The sequence below is a fragment of the Juglans microcarpa x Juglans regia genome, chromosome 2D (genome assembly GCF_004785595.1).
Source record: "Juglans microcarpa x Juglans regia isolate MS1-56 chromosome 2D, Jm3101_v1.0, whole genome shotgun sequence".
In the NCBI taxonomy this organism is placed as follows: Eukaryota; Viridiplantae; Streptophyta; class Magnoliopsida; order Fagales; family Juglandaceae; genus Juglans; species Juglans microcarpa x Juglans regia.
This window is the reverse complement of record NC_054596.1, coordinates 29,689,571-29,716,910: the sequence shown is the minus strand read 5'-3', so window position 1 is coordinate 29,716,910 and position 27,340 is coordinate 29,689,571. Positions and strand designations below refer to the sequence as shown.

At 36.0% G+C, this 27,340-nt stretch overlaps 1 long non-coding RNA gene across 1 annotated transcript; it reads right to left on the bottom strand.

Moving 5' to 3' along the window:
• Positions 1-5,651: 5,651 nt before the first annotated feature.
• LOC121250880 lies at positions 5,652-27,022 on the bottom strand. The gene is made up of 3 exons (XR_005937866.1): positions 27,010-27,022; positions 21,406-21,412; positions 5,652-5,797 (listed from the first exon to the last, which is right to left on the bottom strand). It is a non-coding gene; the product is annotated as an uncharacterized LOC121250880 (long non-coding RNA).
• Positions 27,023-27,340: the final 318 nt, after the last annotated feature.

Here is a 27,340-nt window from a genome sequence, read left to right as displayed (position 1 = left end):
ACTGGTCTAGTCCGGTCTGGTTTTGGAAAAAATTAAAGACTGAACCGGTATGTACTGGTTTTACATTTTTTAAAACTGATTACACACCGATTACCTCCCTAAACCAGTATATCCGATTTTACCGGTGCTGGTCTGGTTTGGTGTGGTTTTTTGGTTTTAATAAAATGTAAATTATAATTAATATACATTAGATACTAATGTATTATGTACTTGACAAAAAGAATATATTGAGAATTTATTAGGGCATAAAAATTTAGTAATAATATTTTGAGTGATTTTATTTCTTTTTTGGTAAATAATATTTTAGTGATCGTATTTACAACTTTGGTATATAAATTCAAATCTTTGGATATTTATGATTTCTTTTTCAATTGATGTGATTTATCAATTTCAGTTTAAATTTTTACAATTTCAATTTATTTTTAAATTAATTTATATTATTGTATATATAGTATATATATAATATTAAAAAAATAATTTAAAATATATATTATAAAGAACCGGTCCGATCCGGACCTAAAAAGCTTAGAACCGGAACTAGACCTCAACTGGCCGATTTTGCCATTATGGAGACCGGTTTCGAACGTGTTTGACTAGTTTGGGCAAGTCCGATCCGGTTTCCCGGTTTTATGGTTTTTCATTTTTTTTTTTTTTTTACATATATAAGTTCTAATATAGATTTTCTTTTTGCAACAAGAAAAAAGTGTTGCTGACTATGTTCTGACCCAATTGTATGCTAAAGTACATAAAAATTGTGATGATGTTTGCACCAATCCCGAAGCAGAGGCAAATTATGTAAGTTTAAGTTTCGTTAATTCCATTATCTAATAATACTTTTGTTACTTATACTAACTTGAATATTTTCTTTTATACGACAAGATGATATCTCTTAAAAAAATTATTGCAGATCTATCTGATGAAACATTTGTTAACGATGCTTAAATCTTTTATCAAGTTCTTGGATCACGTTTTGGATATTTGAGGGGCTTAGGACGTTGCGTGAAGCCATCCTTTATATCATCATCTTCTTCTCAAGCCAGATCGAATGGCAGAACTAAGGAATTAGATGAAGCAATACTTGAGATAGAACAATTGAGGTCCAAGGAAAAAGGATTGCTTACCAGGTTAGATCAAGCAGTGGATTTAAATGCGAGACTAGAAGAGAATATGCAGAAGAGGCTGGAGATGAATAAGCAAAAATTGTTTCAATAATGACAGTCAATTATGACCCAAAACTCTATGCCACGACCACAATCTTAAAACTTATTTTTCTTAATTGTCTTTTTATTATTTTGTTGTAAAACGCTGACATTTGAACAATTTTGATGTTTAAATTCTATTTGTTCCATATTTGTAATATTATTATGGAATTTTTAATAATTCAATTCTGTATGATGAACACCATTCGAACGAGAAATACTCAATTTGAACGGTAAATTACAATTTATAAATCCATTCAAATAGAAAATAACCCTTTCGAATGATAACTAAGAAATACATTCCATTAGAATGGACATAATTTTCATAAATATAATGACTGTTCGAACAACAAAATGCTTGTTTAAACAACAGCAATACGACAAATCCTATTCGAACAGACAGAATTTCCAATCATATGATGTCTGTTTGAACAAATAAAATTTAATTTTGGTCTCTTTAGTTAACGATCTCATTTACTGTAGCAATGTAATATGTGTTGTATAGAGGAAAGAGGAAAGATTACCCTTATACCAAGAACAATATTCAATCAGACACCCCAGTAGTCTTGTTTGTCGAGAAATGATGGCCAGCCATTGATCTATCCGTGTTTGTCCAGCACGCAAATTTGAATAAATAATGATAGACAAATCACATTTTGCAACATATTTCATAATAATATTTTAAGATATTATTTTTATAAATTATTTTATAAAAATAACTCTACATTTAAAATATAATTGTGTAAAATATTATGAATATTATATGTCATGTATAAATCATTTTTCAACTTTTTCAATCTATTTTAGATTAATTATTGATGAAATTCATTAATTTTTTAACTTTTTATAAAAAAAAGTTTAAATTCATTTTAATCTGTAACGCCCCAAACCCAGTTGGCCTGGAGAATTACTGCCTGTCACTTAAGAACATGTTTTCCAACACAACTAAAATAAAACTCCAAAACTTTATTAGCAAAACTCAATCTCAAGTACTCTAAATAACCACATTGAAACTCTACAAAGTTATTACTGCAGCAAAATAAGCTAAGGAATCCAAAATCTCCTGGTAGTCATAACAAACCAAACTAATAACTTCAAAAGTCTTACTAAACCCAAGCCCAAGATATAATTAAATCTAAAAGACATAAGACATCAGAATTTCTTCTTCTAACATCCTCTCTCAGCTTAATCATGCTCACCAATCTAATCCAGGTCCTCAGTTGGACTCTCCACATCATCTGAAAAATATTATGAAGATAGGGGGGGTGAGTTATCAACAACTCAGTAAGTAGAAATCACATGCTAGCGTGTAAACATGAGCATTTACAAAGTAGAGCATGCAGAACAAAATATTTTCCAGAGTTATCATGCAGAACAGAACATATTTTCAAAAGTAACAGAGCGATGGTTTTAAGACAAGTAAAACTCATAGTGCTTTGGCATAACATAAACTGAGTATCATCATCAGATCAAAACAGAGCATCAAACAGAGCAGAGACCATGTTTCACCCCCGTGGTAGGGTTGTGCTAACCCCAGTGGCCAAACCAGGCAGAGACAGAGGTGAAATCTTTCCTTTATTCTTCTCGGAGCCCCGAGTGTGCACACAGGAAAGACCACAATAAAACCACTTTGTTTCCAAAGTGGGTGCACTCAGAGACAGAGAAGTTGGTACCAACCCAAACAGAGCAGAGCATAACAGAGCAAAGCAGAGACAGAGTCAGATACGAAAACCAGTACACCATGCCAAAAGTTTTCAGATGTTATATCAAAATAATATAGAGTATCAAAATAGAATCAGACAGTTTACACACACTGAACACAAAAGCCAGAATATCTTTCCAAATAAATGCACAACTTTTCATATTCTCAATATCGCTCATTTTTCAGATTTCAGAAATTACATGACAGAATTTAGCTCATGTCTACACAATGCATGTCAGAACATATTTTTCTCTTTTTCGTACAGATTTCATGAGTATGCAAATAAACGACCGAGGTTGGTTTTTTGTTTTTTTTTCTCAAGTTCTCATTTGACCACAAAAAAATATGCAAAGTTTTCAGAAAATCAACCTCAGTCTCAAATAATTCGTGTAAGACCTAGCATAGGAACCCCGCTTACCTGACTCCTGCAGCGCATTATCTATGACTTGAATACGGTCTCTATCCGTCTCGTCACCTATTCATAAAAATAATATAAACTAAATATTAAAGTCCAACAACACAAAATTGGTCTTAGACAACTTAATACCCAATTTCTAGACCATAATTCAGTAAGTTTAATCAAACTCAATCAGCCAAATAATAATCCGGACAGCCCACACTTCGACCCAAAATATTCTATACCAATCTCAATATTGTCCAATACAAGCATCAAAACTAATGTCAACTCAAATTCTAATAACTCACACTTATTCCTACAGTTCGCAGTCCCAAACAATTACTAACAATTTAATCAGGACGACACTACACACTACTCTCTCTCTCCATTCACAACTCCACAATAGGGAAAAAATATCTCAACACTTCTAGATGTTAAAAGGCCCCAACAAACCCTTCTAAACATTTCCAATACATCAAACCAATAATCCAAAAATATATCATCACTTCCTAAAAATCATCAATATTCACCATGACCAACGTCAAACTCAAAACACCAATATTTAAACCCGAAACAGCTTACAAATTTCACAGCATAAACCAATCTCACACAAACAACTCCATCATCCAATCTAACCGATCCCCTTACTCCTCGGACTCAGTCCGGCACCACCAATAAATTAACAGTAAATACGAATTAGAGCATAAATACATTTAAATCTCAAAAGTTCTTTGGGAAAAATACTTACAATGCTATAATATAATTTTTGAGAGATCACGGAGGTGCTAGAAGCGGCAACGCAGCAACAAAACAGTGCCAAAAGCAATGTAGCCGTGGGTCTCAAAAACTCACTTTTGAACGGGTGTAAACGAAGACCCGAGATTGATAGGGTAGGGCTTAGGGATGTCGGTGAAGCTAGTGGTGGTGGTGGTTGGCCGTGGGTGGCGGCGCAATAGGCGGTTGAAGTGCAAAAATATCCAAAACAGAAATGTTGATGGTGGGGCTTCACCGGTGACAGATCGGAGGTGGGGGTGGGTCCATTGGGTTGCTAGAAGGTAGAGGATGATGTGGTGAGAAGATGGTGGCTGGGGGTGGCGCGACGGCGGCGCAAGGAGTGCCGCGGCTTGGTGATGCGCGTGGGAGCTAACAGCGGCGCGGTTGGGGCTGAGATTACAGGGGGGTGGTCGCTGGTGGCTGGGAAGGACAGTGGGCCGGGCGGTGTCGCGCACGGCAGCGTGAGGCGGCGGGGCTGGGTGGAAGAAGAAACAGACGGAGAGAGAAAAGGGGAGGGTCGTGCGGCGCGCGTGAGAGGAGAGGAGAAAAAGAAAAGAAAAGAAAAAGAAGGAGAATAAAAAAAAGAAGAAAAAGAAAAGAGGAAAGAGAAAATGTAGGGAAAGAAATGAGGTCCAATCCTCATATCTTGGGTCACAAAAACGATCCAACGGAAACGATTTTAACACAGCAAGTAAAATAAAATAATTCAAACGCAGTGATTAAAATGAAAATAAATAATTAAACCCCACAACAAGTTAATTTAATTTGAGAAGAAATTTAAACGCATAAAAATAATTAATTTAGAGAAACCACTTCAAAAATAATTTTCGTAAACTAAAAATCATAAAAATAACACAACTAAAAATCCAACAATTTTAAAACAAGAGAATAAATTTTAAATTAATAACAAATAATCTTTCAATTAAAAAATACACTAAAATACAGGGTGTTACATCCTTCCCCCTTAAAAAATTTCGTCCTCGAAATTTGTAAGATCAAACATGATGCTAAAGCAGGATAGAAGATACAACCCAAAATACGCTCAAAAGGATCATACCATCAGTAACTCCCAACAAGCATGAGTAATGTTCTCTCAAGTCTGTCTCCATAGGCAATTCCATCATACTCGTATTAGTCCCCCAGTGGCACAACACGTCCAGTATTCCTAGGGTGCCTATTTTATCCAAAATCTCATCTTTCCACAAGAGCCTTAATACAACATCCAAGGAATCCCAATGATTATTATTATTTTCGCAACACGATCTGCGCCAATCTCAATCGACTCCTATGTTAAAACTCACAAACCTTCATTGTATTCTACAAGTTGGTAACCTATTAGCCACTTCCAAAGTTAACCATCAATAAACATTTTGGTAGAAGAAAATTTTTGATCTCTCAAAACCATGAAATATTACACACTTTCCTCAAAATCACCAAGAATTCCTTTCTGAATCTACACCAACTATTACCCTTAAATCTGACATGGATCAATCCTAAAACCTGCCACTAAAACCTCGAACTAATAATAATCATTATCCAAACTAGACCAACACCTTCAAGTCTCAAAGAAATAATCCCTTGAAAATCCCAATATCAATAACTCAAATTCGATCAACCCCATTAATGGTCACAGATCAATCAGTCTCCAAAATAAATCAAGCTAACACACCAAGCCTGCAGAATTAAAAATTTCAATCTCATTATAAATCAGTCCTTCAAATTGACCTTAAATTATAGAAGAATCAATTTCCGAAATCTGTAAGATCGATGAACTTATATCCAATAATAAAACAATCGACTCCCGAAGCTTTCAAAATCTAAAACATTAAATAATAACAATCATTTCCTAAAGTCTGCAAAACCTTAAACTTTTGGTGAAATTTCCGTAAATCTATCCTTAAAGTTTGTTGAACTTACAATCTTCTATTCTAAAGCCTCGTGTCATACATCCATGAAATCGAAAATCTCAAATATCATACTCCCCAAAAAGATCACCCAAACCATGCCGTTCCTTACAAACCTTGATATTATAAAAGCACACCAAAAAGTTCAAGTTTGCTCTGCTAAATATAACAATAGCGTTCTCAGTCGTACCATCTTCCTGCCATAACTTAATCCTTAACCCGCTTTTCTGGTTCGAACGAAACGAACAAAATAAAATAAACTTAATAAATAAAATAACATAATTTCAATTCAAATAAAATAAAATCAAACAAAACCAAATAAATTCAATTTAAATAAAAACAATAATTTCCAATTAAACCTTTAAACTCTTCTGGTACTGCACACATGATTTTACCCATTCTTAGCCATATCTTTAACCAACTCGTATAGTCATTCCTATCATCTCATATTGTAAACCCAACATCGCTCTAAACTCCAGTACATCTTTAAAATCTAAACCACAAAAATCTAAACCTTAAATCTTAAAAAAAATTATCTCCTACACAAACTAATTTTGTCAGATCTAAAATCACTAAATCTCAAAACTCAATCATAAAGTCTGCAAAATTTAAAACCATAAATATTCGCAAAATCAACTCTTATTGTATACAAATCTACACCTCAAATCTGAAGTTTCTCCCCAAACCCACAGATATCCAAAACTCAAATGTTTTTTGTCAGCAGAACCTCAAACCTATCTTTCGGTCAAACTTAGGTCAACTTCAAAAGTTAAACCTTAGATCATTTCCAAGTCATCTCCTGCATCCTAAAGAATAAGCTTACTAGATCTAAAACCTGATATGTTATAAAAATCATTTCTTAGAATTTACAAAATCTAAATCCTCAAATCCCATCAAAATCAATCATAAGGTTTTTAGAATCCCAAACTTAAATATCCACAAGATAATCCTTAAATTCCTCAAGTTCCTACACTAAAATCTTGACATCCTATGAACCCACAAAAATCTAAACCTCCAAGGTTTATAGTATGCAGAATTCAAACCTGTCTCTGATACCAAATGTAACGTCCCAAACCCAGTTGGCCTGGAGAATTACTACCTGTCACTTAAGAACATGTTTTCCAACACAACTAAAATAAAACTCCAAAATTTTATTAGCAAAACTCAATGTCAAGTACGCTAAATAACCACATTGAAACTCTACAAAGTTATTACTGCAGAAAAATAAGCTAAGGAATCCAAAATCTCCCGGTAGTCATAACAAACCAAACTAATAACTTCAAAAGTCTTACTAAACCCAAGCCCAAGATATAATTAAATCTAAAAGACATAAGACATCAGAATTCCTTCTTCTAACATCCTCTCTCAGCTTAATCATGCTTACCAATCTAATCCAGGTCCTCAGTTGGACTCTCCACATCATCTGAAAAATATTATGAAGATAGGGAGGTGAGTTATCAACAACTCAGTAAGCAGAAATCATATGCTAGCGTGTAAACATGAGCATTTACAAAGTAGAGCATGCAGAACAAAATATTTTCCAGAGTTATCATGCAGAACAGAACATATTTTCAAAAGTAACAGAGCGATGGTTTTAAGACAAGTAAAACTCATAGTGCTTTGGAATAACATAAACTGAGTATCATCATCAGATCAAAACAGAGCATCAAACAGAGCAGAGATCATGTTTCACCCCCGTGGTAGGGTTGTGCTAACCCCGGTGGCCAAACCAGGCAGAGACAGAGGTGAAATCTTTCCATTATTCTTCTTGGAGCCCCGAGTGTGCACACAGGAAAGACTACAACAAAACCACTTTGTTTTCAAAGTGGGTGCACTTAGAGACAGAGAAGTTGGTACCATCCCAAACAGAGCAGAGCATAACAGAGCAGAGCAGAGCAAAGCAGAGACAGAGTCAGATACGAAAACCAGTACACCATGCCAAAGGTTTTAAGATGTTATATCAAAATAATATAGAGTATCAAAATAAAATCAGACAGTTTACACACACTGAACACAAAAGACAGAATATCTTTTCAAATAAATGCACAACTTTTCATATTCTCAATATCGCTCATTTTTCAGATTTCAGAAATCACATGACAGAATTTAGCTCATGTCTACACAATGCATGTCAGAACATATTTTTCTCTTTTTCTCTTTTAGATTCATACACTTCATTTTCTCTCCCATCATTTTGAATAGCTCATCATTCATTATTATTTTATTATTATTATTATTTATCTATTTTAATTTAATTATTATTTATTATTTTATAATTATTTTTTCATTACTATTTATAAAATATTTAAGATCACTTCACTACCAAAATGTAACTTTAGGTACAAAAAACATTTTAACTCATCTAATCTTATCTAATCATTCAAGTTTTTTAAATTTGCACACAAAATACAATAAACAATTCAACTTTTTCAAATTCTAAAATAAAAATAATATTTTATTTAATTTTTAACTTTAATCTCAACTTATCTCATTTCAATTCACTGTCCAAACTTTAGTTTTACTGATTCATATATTTTGGTTTTCTAAACTCCTTTCTCACGTGTTTTGTGGCACTAGTTGCGTTCTATGTCTCTTTCATTTCAAGTAGGTCCAATTTAACATCTTTTAATAATTCTTTTTTTTTTTTTTTTATCAAAATTTTCTTATAAAAAAGACAAACAAATTAGAACAATGCATATCCTTCGTATCTCTCTCTCACGCGCACATATATAAATAGAAGTTCGCATGTGCATGGATACACTATAAATAAGAGTGAATTAGAAAGAGTTAAATCTACAATAACCTATATATTCTCCAATATGAAGGCCTTCTATATAGTAAGCTTTCTTTTGGCTTCCATGATCTTTGTTCCTTCCTCTATAACAGCCCGAGAGCTATTTCAGACAGGTGAGATTTTCAATTCTTATAATTTTTTTTTTCCAACACTAAAAATATTTTGTGGATACATAATTATTATGACTTATGATAAGTGTCTAATAGTATTAAGTAGTAGTCATTCACATAAAGGATGCTATAACTTTAGTGATCTAATTTCATGTCTATAAGTACTACTATCTATGCAAGTAAGTATATATGACTTATGACTATCTAACACTATTAGGTAATAGTCATTCATATAAAGGATGCTATAACTTCAGTGATCTAATTTGTCTATAAGTAAGTATATATGAAAAAATGGAACAATTAATATGTAATCCCTAAGACATGCAGATGTATTCAATAATTTTGGAATACTAAGTTGTTTGAAGATGATTCTGATGTACTGTTTTCAACCCAATTAACTGCAATTCCTTCTCACATAATTGTGTTGTTACAACTTGCACTTTAATATCTGATAGCCCAATACCATATTTCTCTCTTATTCAACAGAAGAAAAAAGTGTCCTGGACCCGACTAAGCGCCGGCCTGCGGTCCCTGCATGCGGCAAACCTCCAAAATATACAAGCTGCCTGCCTGCACCCCCGAAGGCGAAAAAATGTCCTCCCTACAAACGCAACTGCTAATTATATTAAGGTGGTTATCGTAATGAAATAAGAGTGAATGCATGCCTGGCAAAGAAGAATAATTTGGCTTTGTGTCACACAAGGCAATATTGCAGGAATTTAATTGCAAAGAGGAGGATTGAACCTCGTACGGAATGAAAGAATCATCCATATTAATTGTACTAGAATATCTTTCTTTGTCTTTACCTTTTAATTTAAGAATTTTTAACGAGTCATTAGAGAAATGGGCTAAAAAGAATAACATAGAAAATTTGAGGTTACAAGGAAGTAGCTGAGAATTGATCATATATATATATAGGAAAATGGAATAAAATCTGGCAGTTATAATAAGGCTGTTGTGTTGTTATTTTGGAGTTATAGTTTCATGGATAAGGTTGTTAATTAATTAGCGACTCAAGCAATAATCATAAGTAGAATTTTGTATGATGCGTGATGTATAAGAATGATGAGTAGAATTTTTCTATTTATTGATGGGGTTCTTTAAAAATTTTAACTGAACTGTTTATTCTAGCTAGCCTAAAAAATGTTCGACCCCACCAAACTCATTACCATGATTTCGTCATTCCAGGCGTTAACTTTTAAAAGGATGAGGGGATTGCCAACGCTCCTCTCCTAATTAATTTATGAACAATAAAGTGAGTAAAAATATAAGAAATTATTTTTTTTTGAAATCTCATTCTACCAATAATTTTGAAAATTTTACTTGTAAGCTTTTTATACATTGCACTTAAAAGAAAAGGCTAAACCTTGAAAACGAGTTATATTTGAATTATATATATAAAAGCTAATTATAAGTGAAGAATAAACTAACCTTTGAATTTTCTAAATAATATATAATAGTAAATTATATTAAAATATTTTAACTAACACATCATTAAAACCAAAAACATATTTTAAACATATTTCATTGAGATAATTATAAATTTTAAAAGATAAATAATATAATATTAAATTATAATTTTCTTCAAAAAAATAAAAACAAAAAGCTAATTGATGATGATGAGATTGCGCACATAAAAAATTATAGATAATATACCCCTTTTATTAATTTTTGACGAGAGACTAACCATATTATAAATTTATACAAGTAAAATCATCAAAATCTAAAAAGAAGACATATGTTAATGTTGTGTGTTTCGCACGTCTTTGAGCCAGGCTTTGACAACTCAGGTCTTCAGAAATGAGTCTGCAAAATATATGGAGAAAACAACTAGGAGAGGGCAGTCTTGGGGCCGGGGAGACTCCGATACCAAAGTTAGTAAATTCTCTTGAAAGTTTGTAAATAAGTGAATGGGGCTAGGGGTCAGAGAGCTTTTCTCGTACCTAGAGCTTGCTATTTGCACCATGGGTCAGGGGAGGTGTAGATCGTGTTTGTATCTACGGAGTTCGTGCCCCTCCTACTATTTATGTTATCAGAGTCTTTTAATGTGGCGTGACTCTGTGACGACACCATGAATGTGGCATGTAGCTCAGTAGTGGCGCTATTAATGTGACGTGGTTTCCAGGCCTTGCTTTTATTCCTTGTGAGCCATAGATGTTCTGATGTCAATGGATCGATGGTCTTCCGCATTTCTTGATGTGCCCCATGCAAGTTCCCAAGTTTATAATGCGGCCGTGCGATGTCAGGCTGACCTGTCCTATCAGTTACTCGACTCCTTTCCCGGGAAGAAACCTTGCTCCCAGTATGGTTAGGTGACCCTTGGGCCTGGTATTAGGCCAAGGCCTAGTAGACTTTGTGAAGAGGGAAAAATCCCCTTACGGTTATTCCGCAAATTCCTCTAGGACAAGTCTGAGAAGAATTATTTCTTCATTCCTTTAACCTTTGCAAGAGGTTGAGCCACCTACTCACCTATCATCTTTTGTGGGGAGGTAAGTTGCTAGGGCAGTTTTGGACTGGACCCGCTCCCGCTCGTTGACATCGCAGGGAAGGGTAAATTTGGGTCAGGCTGGCACTGATCCCACACTTCATCGTAGCGGAGGTCCGGATAATTCATTTAGGTAGCCGTGGGGTTGATCCTGCTCTTCGTTGCGGGCAGGACAAGGCAACCTTTAGGCCCACCATTCCCTATAGTATCCCGCAGGGAGGTAAGTCATTCGGACAGTTTGTTACTAGACCCGCTCTCGCATGTTGACTCTTAACAAGGAATGTAAGTTTTTGTCTTCGGGTGGCGAAGGCCGACCCACACTCCTCCACGAGAGGGGTGGAGTAGCCTTAGGCATTACACTCGCCCTTTTTCCCTTGCAGGGCAGAAAATTGTTGATGCAGATCCCGTTAATATTGTCAATGTAAATCACATTGGTGGAGTTGATTTTGTTGATGGAGATTGCTGATTTTGTTGGAGGAGAGTTCGTTGATGGGATACGTTATGTTCCTGAAATTTGCTATTGAAATACAAAACTTCTTTTATTAGGGCCTGTAACGTGTGCATGGAAATACATTAATTTTTTACAATGAATTAGCTTAGCAATAAAATTTTTGGAGATGTTCAGTGTTCCAGGGATGTGGCAACTTGTTTCCTTGAGAGTTTCGGAGGCAGTAGGAGCACGGGCGATTTGTGGTGGTGACCACGTAGGGGCCCTCCCACTAGAGGCCAAACATTCCTTCGTCCCGTGTTGTTGTTCCTGCCTCTTTGACTATGAGATCCTCGACCTTAAATGTTCTCGGATGCGCATGCTTGTTGAAGCATCTCTCGACCCTTCTTTTGTTGGTTGCGGTTCTTATTTAGACTTCTAGTCTGACTTCTTCCAACAAATCCAATTGTTGCACTAGCTGCCTATCGTTGGATTCTTGCTCGAAGTGCTGAACTATTTAGGTGGGGATTCCAATCTCTACTGGTGGCATCGCCTCGTGGCCGTGAGTAAGGGCAAAAGGAGTTTTCCTAGTTGGTGTTTTCATTATGACCTGGTAGGCCCACAGGACGATGGGGAGTTCTTCTGCCCATGCCCCTTTCTGTCGTCGAGGCATTTCTTAACCATTCTAATCAATGTTTTATTAGTCGCCTTAACTTGCCCGTTAGACTGGGGGTGTCTTGGGGATGAGTACTGGAACTTGATTCCCAATTCCCGACACCAATTGCGACAGTGATCGGAATCGAATTGCCTTCCGTTATCCGATATGATAGTATGCAGGATGCTAAACCTGCAAACTACCGTCCTTCATAGAAACCACGTGATGTTGTTCGTCGTGATGGTTGCTAAGGCCTTGGCCTTGGCCTCGACCCACTTGGTGAAGTAGTCCACGACCACCACCATAGACTTTACTCCCCCATTTTCCAGGGGAAGCGGGACGACCAAGTCTATTCCCCATTGGGCGAAGGGCCAAGGCGACGTGATCGACGTCAATTCTTTTGGTGTGCAATGGGACACCTTGGCGTATTCTTGGCAGTTCTGACACTTCATGCGTATATTCCTTAGCTTCCCGTAGGGCCTGAGGCCAATAATACGCCACCCTCATTACCTTTCAGGCCATAGCCTTTCCTCCTGAGTGATTCCCACAAATCCCTTCGTGTATTTCCATCAACATGTATTGTGCTTCTTTCGGGGAGATGCACCTCAAAAGAGGCACCGAGTGGCCCTTTCAATACAGAATTCCCTCGATTAGAGTGTAGTGTGTTGCTTTATTTCTAATCTTCCTGGACTCCTGTCTGTCCTCTAGCACCTTATTGGTTTCCAAATACCAGATTATGTCCTCCACCCAATATGGGGCTCCGGGCAATATTCTATTATGTCAATCCCCACAGCAGGTACTTCCACGGTCCATATCAATGTCTGCTCTAGCAGGGGCAGTCCTCCTATCCGGACACCACGCATGCCAGGTTATCTGCTTTTTGATTTTCCACTATCAGTACTTGCTGAATCTTGAAATACTTAAAATGGGGGCGCTCGGCATCTACTAGTGCTAAGTGTTTTTTCAACTTTTCGCTTTTTACAGCAAACTCCCCTCGCATTGGATTGACCACTACCTAAGAATCTGCCCATACCTCGATTTTAGTGGCGCCTAGAGACCTGACCACCATTAGCCCTAAAAGCAATGCTTCATACTCCGCCTTGTTGTTCGTCGTTTTGAACGCCAATTTGACTGCGTAATTGTACTCCTCTCCCTTGGACGTGACGATATGAACTCCCACCCCCTCCAACCCGACAAGATGAGCAATCAACGAATAATTGCCAGGGCTTCATGGGAGGTGCATCATCGTTCTCTACTGGAAAATCAGTAAACTTAGCGACGAAGTTCGCTAGCAGTTCTCCTTTGGTGGTGTTCCGCGATGCATAGTCGATGTCGAACTCGCTCAATTCCACTGCCCAATTCATGAGTTGTCCTGAGGCGTTTGGTTATTGCAGCATCTTTTTTAGGGGGTTTTGTGTAAGGTCCCTTATTGGGTGAGGTTGAAACTATGAGCGTAGCTTGCGCGTGGTTACTACTAGCACAAAGGCCAGCTGCTTTATGCAGGGGTACCCAGCTTTGGCCGCCTGATACACTTGGCTGGTGTAGTAGACCGGCCTCTAGACCTTATCCTCCTCGCGTACTAACATTGAGAAGGCGGCCTGAGGGGAGATCGCCAAGTATAGGGCCAGCGTTTCCTTACCCCGGGGTCGACTGTTGAGCAATGGGCTTGTGAGATGTCTAAATTATGTTAGAGAAGTTTTATTTGGACACTTGGCAAGATCTTAGCCACACTTGGCTTCAAGAGGAACCATGAGACGGTTTGTTAAGGAAATTAAGGTGTGAGATCATGCCACCTAAGCAAAATCATATTCCATCCAACCATCCAAATTGTGCCAAACCAAGAAAGGTTTCAACCCTAGTGAAACGTTAAATACTTAGAATCCAATTGAAACCCCATAAGCTTGGTTGAAACCAAAATCCTAAACGGTTTCTCCAAACCCTAAAGTTGGCCACCAAACCTTATTTGATCCAATTTATAGCATTGTGTTTAATCACTTGATTAAATCTCTTTCACATGCTATTAATTCCTCAAATTCGTGTTATCACATCATTATCCAACCCTTTAAACCTTGAAAAATTGATTGGGCCAAGAAAAATTAGATTTGGATTTGATAGCATTTCAAACCCTTACCAAACCCTCTTTAAACCCCAAATGAAGCCCACTTGTTTAAGGCTCACAAATTTTAGCCACCTTGGCTGAGGAAGTTTTCCTCCACCCATGGCAGACCAACCTCTAGTCATGAAAACCCCAAATAGTCCCATGTGGGATGTGAAAATCACTCACTTTTTGTACATTTTTGTGACCTAATAACCATACCTCAAGATGTCATACAAGGCCATACCTCCATTTTCAGAAGTACTTGAGGCTTGCAGGTCACCACTTCCCTCACTTCACCACCTTTCACCCTCATTCTTGGAAAGAAACCCTTAGAAGCTCTCTTGGACAGATTGAAGAGGATTTTTGGTTGCCATTGTTCGAACCTTTGTAGGTATCTTCTCATAATGATTCATTCATAAAATTTGTTCATATTTGAGTCTAGTTTCCCTGTGTATCTTGTTTGTTTGATTTCATGGTCCTTTGGTCAATCAAAAGTTGTTTTAACCTTGGAAAAGTCATTCTAGGCGATAATCTGGATAGTGTGTTGTATCTTTGTGTTTTTGACCAAGCTAATGGACAAATCTTGGTTCAAAATTTTTATGGAGTATTTTCAACATGTTTACATGATAGATTTTCTTAGATCTAGAAACTTAGAAATTGGAAGAGGAAAAATAGTTTCTGTTTTAAGAAAGTTGGAGTCTCTTGTGGTTTAATCTTACTCCAATGGTTTTGATACTTCTATATGACGATGCTAAACCTTTTATCTATATTTTAGGATCTTAGTTTTAAGATTTTTGGTGTTGGTTTCAAAGATGTGAATCTTTATGCAAGAGATTATATGGTTGGTTCAAACATTTGATGTTTTTAGTTAGATCCATATTTTGAGTTATTTTTAGCCATGTGATTTTAAGCTTAATGCTTGGGTCTACCTTACGTTTAGGACACATTTTTAAACCATGTGATGTTTTGGTTTGAAGATCTCACCATAGAATGCCTTGGATGAACTGTTTCGTCAAAGCCAGTTAGGAAAGAAATTATGTTTTTGGCTAAAGGTAGGAATCGAGTGTTTCATGTGCTATTTTGTGATTTTTGGTGACTTTATGTGTTGTTCCAAAGCATGTTAGTTCTTATGAATGTCTTATGAGTATGTTAGAAGAATGTTTTGAATTTTTGGATGTTCTTGGAGATGTTTTGAAAAAGGTCAAAACCTTAAGATTCAAGGGTTTGTATTTTAGTTAAAAAGTATAAATCTTTTTACTAAAAAGTTTTGTGGTTATGTGAAGTGAATTTTGTTAGTTGTGTTAAGCATACTTCTAAGTATATGATATAGGATCTTTGTTGCAATATTTCTGTTTGATCATGAGTTTTGGAGTTGGATAAAATTGCAACAAAATAAAGAGAAATGACCTTTGATAGTTTCGGTCCTATGGTGTTTCTTATAGTTGTGTTTAGTTTTAAATTTTTTTAAGTTGATATTTGAGTTTAGGACAAAATTTACATGAGTAATTTAAATTCTTGTATTTTTGGAGTTAGGATGTGAAGTCCTTAAGTTTGTGGTAAAAGGATCATTTTCAAAGGTGTAAAAGGTAAAATGGTAAGTTTACTCTAAGTTAACATTTATTCATGTTTCTACTTGTTAGTGATTTAGCTTCTAACTTACTGTCAGATTACTATGTATGTATGTTGGTAAGGGAACTATTGGTTATGTACTTTTTATTTTTTACTTTTTATTTTTTTTATGGAAATAGACTTCATTTCATTCAATGAATCTGAAGTTACAGCTGTAACTTATCAATACAGGAAAAAACCTAAACTACAAGTCAAACTATGCATCTGCTCTGAAGCACCCCCGCACACAAATTTCCTTATGACGGACATTGTTATAACTTCTATAAACTCTCTCTTAACAAACCTTCCGATTTGTCTCAGAGAATAACACTCTATAAAAACTAAACTAAACGACCCCACTCCAAAAGAAGAGAAATACTATCACCCCCCGTCCTCCCAAGGAGGAGGAGTGCTATCACTCCGCCTCCTCCCAAAGGAAGAATGAGACTCTGCTGCTATGGACACCAAGTCCAATAGGCAATAGCCTATTTCTTTTTATTATACCTATAACAAAACAATAGAAAACTACAAATACATAAAAGCTGAAAAGACAGAAAATAAATTACAATGGGAAAACACTGCAAAACAACAAAAAAATAATGCCCAAAGAGGCTGCTGTGGTGCGTGTAGTACACGCGCCACTCTAGGAGGAAAGCCGACGGTCGATCTTGGAAGTCCCGGACTCACAGGCCCCAAAAAGGCCACCCATGGCGTCGGTAGAAGGCTCCCTAGTGGCGTATGAGAGCTACGCGCCGAACGTCTTTGGGCACCTCAACCCGCTCGCTCAGGCTATTCGCTGCTCCAATTGGTGTCGCATTTGGTGGTTTTGAAGATCGGCAGCTGCGCAACACCATGGAGGGGCACGTGCTGGCCTATAGTCGGCGGAAGGACCCAGATCTACAATTCTCCCTTATTTGGCCTAAAAAACACAAAACATAAAACAAAACACTACACATAGGAGGGAGGGAGGGAGGGAGGGAGGGAGGGAGGGTGGGGGGAGGGAGCCGAAGCTCCCACCCCCTCTAGCCGAATTTGTGGAGAGAGTTTAGAGAGAAGGGAGGGAGTCTTAGAGAGAGAAGGGAGGAACGATAGTTAGTGTTAGCTAGGTCCAGTGTTATGTACTTATGTTATCATATATGTCACACTAGGCCATGTCACTACATGTATGACTGTTACGTATATTATATTCTGTCACAAAATATTTATCGATCACATGATATATTCTGTCATGTAATAATTATATGTTACATAATATACTCTGTCATGTAATGTTATGTGATACATGTTATGCCCTGTCACGTAATTGTTTGTCTGTTATATGTTATGCCATGTCAAGCAGTGTTTGTCTGTTACATGTTATGCCGTGTCACGTAATATTTTTTTGTTACATGTTATGTCATGTTACATACTGTTTATCTGTTTCATGTTATGTCATGTCATACATCTCACGTACATGTCACGTTACGTTATGTCAAGTCATCTATCCTTTCCTTTTATGTCATTTTTTGTCTTGAGTTCAGAGTGCATCTTGCAAACATCATTTTCTCAGTTAGTCATGTCTAGGATACTCGTGACGTAATCACTATGATTGTCTGAGTATCTCCATTTATAATTCATGAGAGATACTTTCGACGTAATCATTTTGATTGTTAGAATACCTCTACTCAAAATACTCTTGATGTAATCATTTTGACTGTCAAAATATTACTAGGTACTCTTGACCTAATCATTCTGATTATTAGAGTATCTCAATTAAAATACTCATGGCGTAATCATTTTGATTGTTGGGGTATCTCTGACGGAATATGTTGGGTAGAATCATTCTGATTGTTCACTATTTCTGACAAAACAACTGGCGAAATCATTTTGATTGTCAGAATTCATTTTAATCTCATGGTCAGTTCATTTTAGTTTCATGTTCAGTTTCAGGTTCAGTTCATGTTATTTCGCGATCAGTTTCATGTCACTCTATTTCTTGTTCAGTTCAAGTTTAGCTTTATGTCATGTTTAAGTTCATATCAGTTCAATTCTTCTCATGTCAGTTCATGTCATGTCAAGTTTCAAGCTCGGTTCATGCTCGTTTTAAGTCATGTCAGTTCATGTCATGTTATATGTCAAGTCAAGTCAAGTTTATTTATGATCATGTATGCATTCATACTTTTGCTGTCATGTATGCATCTTTGACCTGTATGTTAAGTTATTTGTTAACTTGCTGAGATTTGTAATCAAATCTCACTGTGGTAGTCCCAACTACCATTACCCCTGGAATGGTAGACCTTGTGTCACGATCAGGAGGGGCACTAGAGGTTGATTAGATGGCAACGGCACAACGTGGAGCTCATAGCCTCAATGCTCTGATTTATCGTTAGTATTATAGCATCCTTGACTAAGTTGCACGATCTACTCATTGGAATAGCCTAGTAGTTGCTTTAGTTCCTACTTGTACTTAAGGAGCTCGGTCTCTAGTACTCTTATGATTAAAAACCTTTTAGACTCATGATCTAATCAAGAAGGTCTGCCACTTCAATGTTTATGGATTATGTTTAAAGTATTTGGGATACCTTTAATTTGGTGCATAGTATTGCTCAAGAAAGGAAAAAAAAATTATCTGTTGTGAATATTACATACTGTTAGATGCATGCTAGGTTCATTGCATCCTTAGTTTTAAACGAGTTGGTTTGAAAAAACCCTACATCCATTCTCGGGACGATCACAAAATAATTTACTAATCAAAAGAGTAAATAACAAATCCCTCAAATCCAAAGCTCTAAATAAACCCATATCTCGTTCAGATACAAAATAAGAGTTTTCTATAAGAAGTGAAAATACTCCAAAGTTTTCCATAATATGCTAATAAGTAATTAACAAAAGAAAGTATATCGTTGATGCAATTTTCCAGTGTGGCCAGAGCCGAACAATACGGCCAAATGGCTCGTGATGGTGGCTTGGATGTTGATACGATGCTCGAATGCTTAGCTATCAGATAAATAATGAATAAAGCATAATAATATAAATAAAGAGAGAGACATTGAGATTTACATAGTTTAACATGAAAAGCGTATATATGTCTATATGTCATTTGGGGGTAAAATTCACTATGTTTGGTGATTGTATAGTGTCTCTTGCCTTACATAACTCTCAATACAATAAAGGAAATAGGGTTGAGGAAAGAGTCCTACAAGTTGTAGAGAAGTCTTTCGTTGTAGAGTTGTTCGATCATGCCACATTTGTAGTGGTCCTCTCCTTTCATAGGGGTCTCCTTCCTTCTTTGGTGTAGCTAGGGCGTACTTACCTTATGTCACTTTTACATTTTTGTAAATCAATCAAATTCTTTTGCCTTTATCTATATGTTGCCTTATCTTTTCCTTTTTCTTTCTTGGTGATCAGTTTCCCATGGGCTAGAACTAGTTTATTTTATATCAAAAGATGCCCGTAATTCTTAAGATTGACTTTTCCAATAAGGATGTCTTAGGAATCTTCAATACAAGTCAACCATGATAGATAATGCCGAGAATTGTAGAAAAATCAATTTTGAGGACTTGTCTTTGATTTTCCATTCTATGCAATGAAGACCTCCAAGGGCGAACCTCGAGGAGACTTGTAAATCCCTTCTAAGGGCTTCAGAGAATAGGCCCCTAGGACATTTGTTCGCACAATCGTATGTCTCCCAAGCATATGTCTAATGATCAAGATTGTGACTGATTACTTCATATGATTGTTTATCGTTAACAAAAAGTGTGGAAAGTGCTTTTTATGTATTTGATAATCATTTTTGTTTTCTTCAGTAAGTGGATTTCTTGCCTTCTGAGGTGGTTTCAAGGTTTTGTTGTTTTTATGGTGTTAAAGTCAGAGTTTGTTTGTTGTGATATGTGTGACGCCCTTAAATTTCGCTTGGGACTTGATTGAACTTGAAACATCAGGACATGCAACACAATGTTACTTGCTCCAGTTCATGATAGATAAAGATGCAACGCACCATGTACGCACTAACAATATGCAATATTTGTAGCGGATAATTTTTTTTTTTTTTTAGAGCAATACTATGTACCAAGAGTAATATATCGCAAAACATAAGCATACTTCATAAAATTCAAAAAGTTACAGTACTTGTCCAACAGGTTTGTAACATAAAGAGTATCAGAGACGACACTCCATAACTTTAGTATGGAAATAATAGTTATTGTACTAATTCACTAAGCCGTTCACCTACCTCAGCTATGATATCCAAAATGACGTCATGAAAATGGGTGATAGGCTCCATCGACTGTTGGCCTGTGCTCCACATTCTATTCGACCTCGTCCAGTCTCTTATGCGTAGGTTTTTCAAATCCTGACACATCGTCTACCATTTTGAGAGATATGGTAGTTGGGATTACCATGGTGAGATTTGAGTACAAATCTCAACAAATTAACAAGAAACTTAACATACAAGTTACAAATACATGCATGGTAGTAAAAGCATGAATGCATAACATGATCATAAATAACTTGATGTGACTTGACATTTAACATGACATGTACTGACATGATTTAAGCTGACATGAGAAGAACTGAACTAACGTGAACTGAACATGACATAAAGTTGAACATACTGAACATGAACTGAACTAAATGTTAAAATAATATCAACGTAAACGTGAAATACATGAACTAGAAATGCTAGCTCTTGTAACTGAAATTATGCATTCTGGTTAAGAAAATGGAATACTCAGGTAGCTCCTACACCTTCACCATGAGTATCCTTTTTGTATAATGGCAGATTATACTCATTGAACTAGAAATGCTAGCTCTTGTAACTGAAATTATGCATTCTGGTTAAGAAAATGGAATACTCAGGTAGCTCCTACACCTTCACCATGAGTATCCTTTTTGTATAATGGCAGATTATACTCGTTCACTATAGTACTGGGTAGCGCATATACTTTGACCGTAGTACCAGGCAGATCGTATATTCCTTTACTATATTATAAATTAACAGATAAAGGTAGATCATACATTCCTTTACCGTATTATAAATTAACAGATAACATTCATTTCACTTCATATCACGTCATGTCTTGAGTACAGAGAGTGTCTCGAAAATAATATTTTCACGTCAGTCAAGTCAATTTCAAGTTTCAGATTCATGTTCAGTTTCATGCAGTATTAATTAACGTTTAGAAACATGAAAAATACTAATTTAGAATAAAATTACCATTTCACCCTCTACATGTAGGAAAATGACAATTTTATCCCTAACTTAAGGATTTCACATTCTAACTCTAAAAATCACCAAACTTTACATTCTTCATATAAATTTTGTCCTACTCAAATATCTAACTAGAAAAGTTTAAAAACAATTTATAACCTTGAGAAACAACATATTATAACCGAAACTCTCGTAGGCTATTTTTCTTTGAGTTTTGTTGCAATTTTATCCAACTTCAAAATTTATGCTTAAACGAAAATATTGCAACATAGATCATCATATCCTATACTTAAAAGTATGATTAACACAACCAACAAAAATTCACTTCATATAAACACAAAACGTTTTAGTAAAAAGATCCAAACTTTTTAACTAAAACACAAACTCTTGAATGTCAAGGTTTTGATCCAAACTTTTTTTTTTTTTCAGCAATACTATCTACCAGAAGTATTATATCCCAAAACATAAACATGTTTCACAAAATTCACATGAGAACTAGTATCCAAAGGTTATACTACTTGTCCAACAGGTCTGTGACATAAATAGTATTGGAGATAGTGCTCCATAACTATAGTCTAGAAATAAAAACTATTGTACTATTCCACTGAGCCGTTCACATTGCTTAACTATGATATCCAAACTGACGTCCAGAAAATTGGGGTTAGGCTCCATCAACTCTTTATCTGCTCCACATTCTATTCGACCTCGTCCAATCTCCCATGTGTGAGTTCTCTAGATCCCAACACATTGTCTACCATTTTAGGGGGAATGGTAATTGGAACAATCAAGTGAGATTTGATTACAAATCTTAGAAAATTAACAGATAACTTAACATACTGGTTCAAGATGCATGCATGACGGTAAAAACACAAATGCATACCTGATTATAACTAAGCTTGACGTGACTTGACATTTAACAAGATGTGTACTGATATGACTTGAGCTGACATGAGAAGAACTGAACTGACGTGCACTAAACATAACATAAAGGTGGACGTGAAACTGAATATGAATTGAGTTTGATCTAAACATGAACTAAACTGAGACTGAACATGAACTGAATTGAACTAAACGTGGACTGAATTGAACTGGAAATGCTAGGTCGTGTAACAGAAACTATACATTTTGATTAAGAAAATAGGAGTACTCAAGTAGCTCCTACACCTTCACCATGCGTATCCTTTTGTATTACGTCAAATTGCATTACTTCACCATGTTACCATGGAACGCTCCTCCGCCGCTTGGCTGGACTCAGATCCATCTCGTGCCATCCTTGCTTTGAAACCATCTCGTTCCATCCATGTGGTCAGGTGAGGAGGTGGATAACGCTCTTCCTAAGGTAAAGCCTTCCTCGTACTACTATAGAGTAATCTTGTATATACCAGTACGAACAATAATAGTCCTAATACAAATTGTTACTCTTACCACTTGAGTAACGATTTGGCTTGCGAACCGAACTCTCATGTGATGTTTAGTCACTAAAAACAGTGACTCACTTGAAACTTACAGTGTACAAGCTACAAACCACGATGGTTTGGCATTGCCTAATCGTAATTTATGTGGTAGTACTACTACTAATCATAATCAAACTAATCTTAGCTAAGTTCAAACATAAAAAGGTATTGAGAGATACTAGGGATGACTCCAGCTTCTTCTATTCCTAGGACGTTAGCAGTTGCATCTCCTAGAATGACAGCGTACACCCTAACAGGTACATGGTGTCTCTGCTTTAGTTTGCTATCAATGTTGGGGGGCAATTCCACTTTCTTGAGCCTCATTGGGACAATCTCTTTTTACATGGCCTAGTTGACCACAATTGAAACAGGCCTCTGAAGCGAGTCTACATTCGCCTCCATGTTTCTTGCCACACTTTATGCATGCGGGTAGTGGAATGGGCATTTGTCCTCCAGTCATGATGCCCTTTCCTTTGTCTGTTCCGATCATCTCCATCTTATTATCTGAGCTTCCATTGATAGCAAATGGGTAAGCTCTCTTCTTCTCCAAATTAATGTGGGTAGTTAAGCCCCTATAATCTACTTCAACAATAGCTGCCACATTAACCAACTCTTGGTAATTCTCGATACGGAGACAGGCCACTTGGCTGTGGATCTATGGATGCAAACCTACTTGAAACTTTTGGGCTTGCATCTTCTCAATAGAAATTAGGTGAGATGCAAACCTCCCCAACTCCATAATTTGGTATTATACTGTTCCACAAAGATGCTGCCTTGTACCAATAATGCAAACTCCTATGCCTTCTATTGCTTCATTGATTCTTGAAAAAATTGATTATCGAACTCCTCCCTAAATCTTTCCCAACTTAAGGCAGCCAGGGTTCCCAACTCCCTAATTAGAAGTTGTCTTTGTGTATCCCACCATATGTCGATTTCTCCTTTAAATAGATACCGAGCATACAGTACCTTTTGGTCCTCAGTGCAACCACATATCTCAAAATTTCATTCAAGGTCGATTATTCGCTTGTTTGTCCTCATAGGCCCTTCGTTGCCCATGAAGCTTGGGTAATGGTGCACTAAAAACTTCTTGTAGGGACAACCCCTAACTTCTGACCAATCAAATAACCATGAATTCATACAAGCAAGGTAGCCACGGAAACTAGACTTAAATACAAACAACTTTCATGAAGAAATCATTGTGAGAAAATACTTATAAGGGTTCCAAAAAGGGCATGCCAAAAGGCACATAAAACTGCTCAAGAGAGCTTTTAAGTGTTCTCTCTAAGAATGTAAATGAAAAATGGTTGAAATGAGTGAAATGATGACTTGTACGCCTAATACGCTTCTGAAAAGGGAAGGATGGGCTTGAGTGACACCTTGATGGATGGTGATTAGGTCACAAATAGGTGCAAATAGTGAGTGGTTTTTAGCCAAGGAAACTTCCAAGAGAAGCGCGGTAGTGAGGTGGCCTTTTCGTTTCACATCAGGTGACTATTTGAGGCTTTCATGGGTAGAGGTTGGCCTGTCATGGGTGGGTGAACACTTCCTCAAGAAGCTTTACCAAGTGGCCAAAATTCGAGGGCCTTAAACAAGTGAGCTTCAATTTGAGGTTTAAATAGAGTTTGGTTAGGGTTTGAGATGCTATCAAGTCCAAATCTAATTTTTCTTGGCCCAATCAAATTTTCAAAGTTTAAAGGGTTCGATAATGATGTGATGACATAAACTTGAGAAATTAATAGCATGTGAAAGTGATTTAATCAAGTGATTAAACACAATTCTAGAAATCAAATCCACTATGGTTTTGAAATCAAGTTTGGAGTTTGGGGAAACCGTTTAGGGTTTTGGTTTCAACCAAACTTTTGGGATTTCAAATGGATTCCAACTATTTAGGGTTTCACTAGGTTGAAACCTTCTTTGGTTTGGTACAATTTGGATGGTTGGATGGAATAGAGTTTTGCTTAGGTATCATGATCTCACACCTTGATTTCCTTCACAATCCATCACATGATTCCTCTTGGTGCCAAGTGTCCAATACTATTCACCAAATGTGACTAAGACCTTTCCAAGTACCCAAATAAAACTTTCCTAACCTAATTTGGACAGTCCACATTGTGATTTTGAAAACACTAAACTAGGTGCTACAATTGAGGTTACTATTCACTCCAGAAAAGTGAAAAATAAAATTTTGCACTGAAAAATCCTAAGCACATACATAAACTAACCGTGCAATTCATTTATCGAAATTCAACCCCGAAGTTCCTCGAAATAAATAAAACGCATTTTCGAACAAGTTTTTCGTTCGAAAACTGAAAATGAGATTATTTTGCCATAAAATCTTAAATAATCAACTGAGTCTAATGGCGTAGATCATATTACATTCTAACACTTCTAACAATCTAAAATAAATAAAATTGCACTTATGGCACCATAGTAAGTGGTAACACTGACTATGCTGACAAACTAGAACCCACACGACTGGTCAATACATGAAAACTTACGGAGTTTTAACACCATTGAATTTCTAGCGGGCTGTTACAGTAATACTTCAATCTTCATAATTATTTTTAAAAAAAGTTGTATAATTAATCCCATTTCGTTATAGAGATAAGATGAAAAAATAGTGAATAGTAGTTAGATAAATTGTGAATAATAGTTAAATGATTCAAGTTACACTTTTTATGGAGTTTTGGGAAAGGAGAGAAAAAAAATTAAATAAAAAAATTATAAAGTTAAAAAAGGGTTAGAATATGATTTTTTAATATGATTTTTGTTAAAAATTTGAAATTGAAAAATGTTTGTGTTTGAATGATATTTGAACATTTAGATGAGATGAGATAATTTTAAAGGTACATGAAACCAAATCGCCTTACTGTAAAGGGACGGGGTTACAATATGTTCCCCATGCTTCAACTTCCGTCTACGGTATCCGACTGTTCCATACTCTCCATAAATCAGTTTGGATAAAAAAAAGACTACAAATTCCGTTGCTACTAAGCTCATATGAGTGGTGTATGGTGTATGATAGCTTGCGGCCAGCTATAAAACCCCAATGAATTTTGCTCCTTCGACATATATAGAATACACCAAAGAGAAATTATATTTGCAATATTAAGGTATGTAACTCTCACATATTTATTTTGAAAAAAGTGGATAAGTTAAGACCCACATGAAAAAATTAAGTTTTTAATGGTAGAATCCATTCTCTTTTAAATAGAGTACACGAGACTTGTACACCCTAAGACTGTATCTAGCATTACTCATACATAGACCAAATCATTTCCGAGAATGTGCATTAGAGCAGATGAATTGTCGTGCCTTTCCATGAACGCATTTGTCAATAAGCTGTCCAAGGTGTTAAGGTACTCTATAACTGCCAGCTAGCTAAAAAGAGAGCATTTCTAAGAATGTGTCCCTTGAACCACAGTAATCTATTCCATTAAACAAGCTGGTCTTTTGACACTGAAGGGATGTTCGGGGCTTGATTATATTCCCCAAGTTGTAGGAATTTCCAATTTTCCTCCGTACCAAAGAGCTTTCGCATGGTATTTTAATACTCCAATTCGTGGATAATCTTCACTGATTATTGAATTTTAACAAGAACTATTGAAACTTTGATATTTACTGTAGCAATGTAATATGAGTTGTGAAAAGAAAAGAGGAAAGATTACCCTTATAAAAATACTCCACATTGAAAACATAATTGTGTAAAATATTATGAAAATATATTGTGTATAAATCATTTTTCAATTTGAATATGTACTACATAGAAGCAAAATATTTGTTTTGGTCTCCTAGTAATCTTTCCCCTTTTTTTCATTTCTGACTATTTTGGCCTATATTGTTTGAATTGCACACAATAAGTTACAGTTTTGGTCTCTACGTAGCATCTTCTCTTAAATTTCTTTTTACACCTCATATTACCTTCCGAGATAGATGGAATATGAGGGGCTTAGGACGTTGCGTGAAGCCATCCTCTGTATCATCATCCTCTTCTCAAGTCAGATCGAATGACTAAATTAAGGAATTAGAGGAAATAAGACTTGAGATAGAACAATTGAGATCCAAGGAAAAAGTGTTGTTGATCCGATTAGATGAAGCAACGGATTTAGAGGCGAGATTAGAAGAGAACATGCAGAAGAGGCTAGAGATGAATAAGCAAAAACTGTTTGAATAGTGGCAATCAATGATGTTCCAAAAATCTATGCCACCACCACAATCTTAAAACTTATTTTTCTTAATTTTCATTTTATTATTTTGTTGCAAAACACTGACATTTGAACAATTATGATGTTTAAATTCTATTTCTTCCATATTTGTAATATTATTATGGAATTTTTAGTAAATCAGTTCTATATGATGAGCACCATTTGAACGGGAAATACTCAATTTGAACGTAAATTACAATTTATAAATCCATTCAAACAGAAAATAACACATTCGAACGATAAATGACAAATACATTTCGTTAGAACAAACATAATTTTCGTAAATATAATGATTGTTCGAACAACAAAATGTTTGTTCGAACAATAGTAATACGACAAA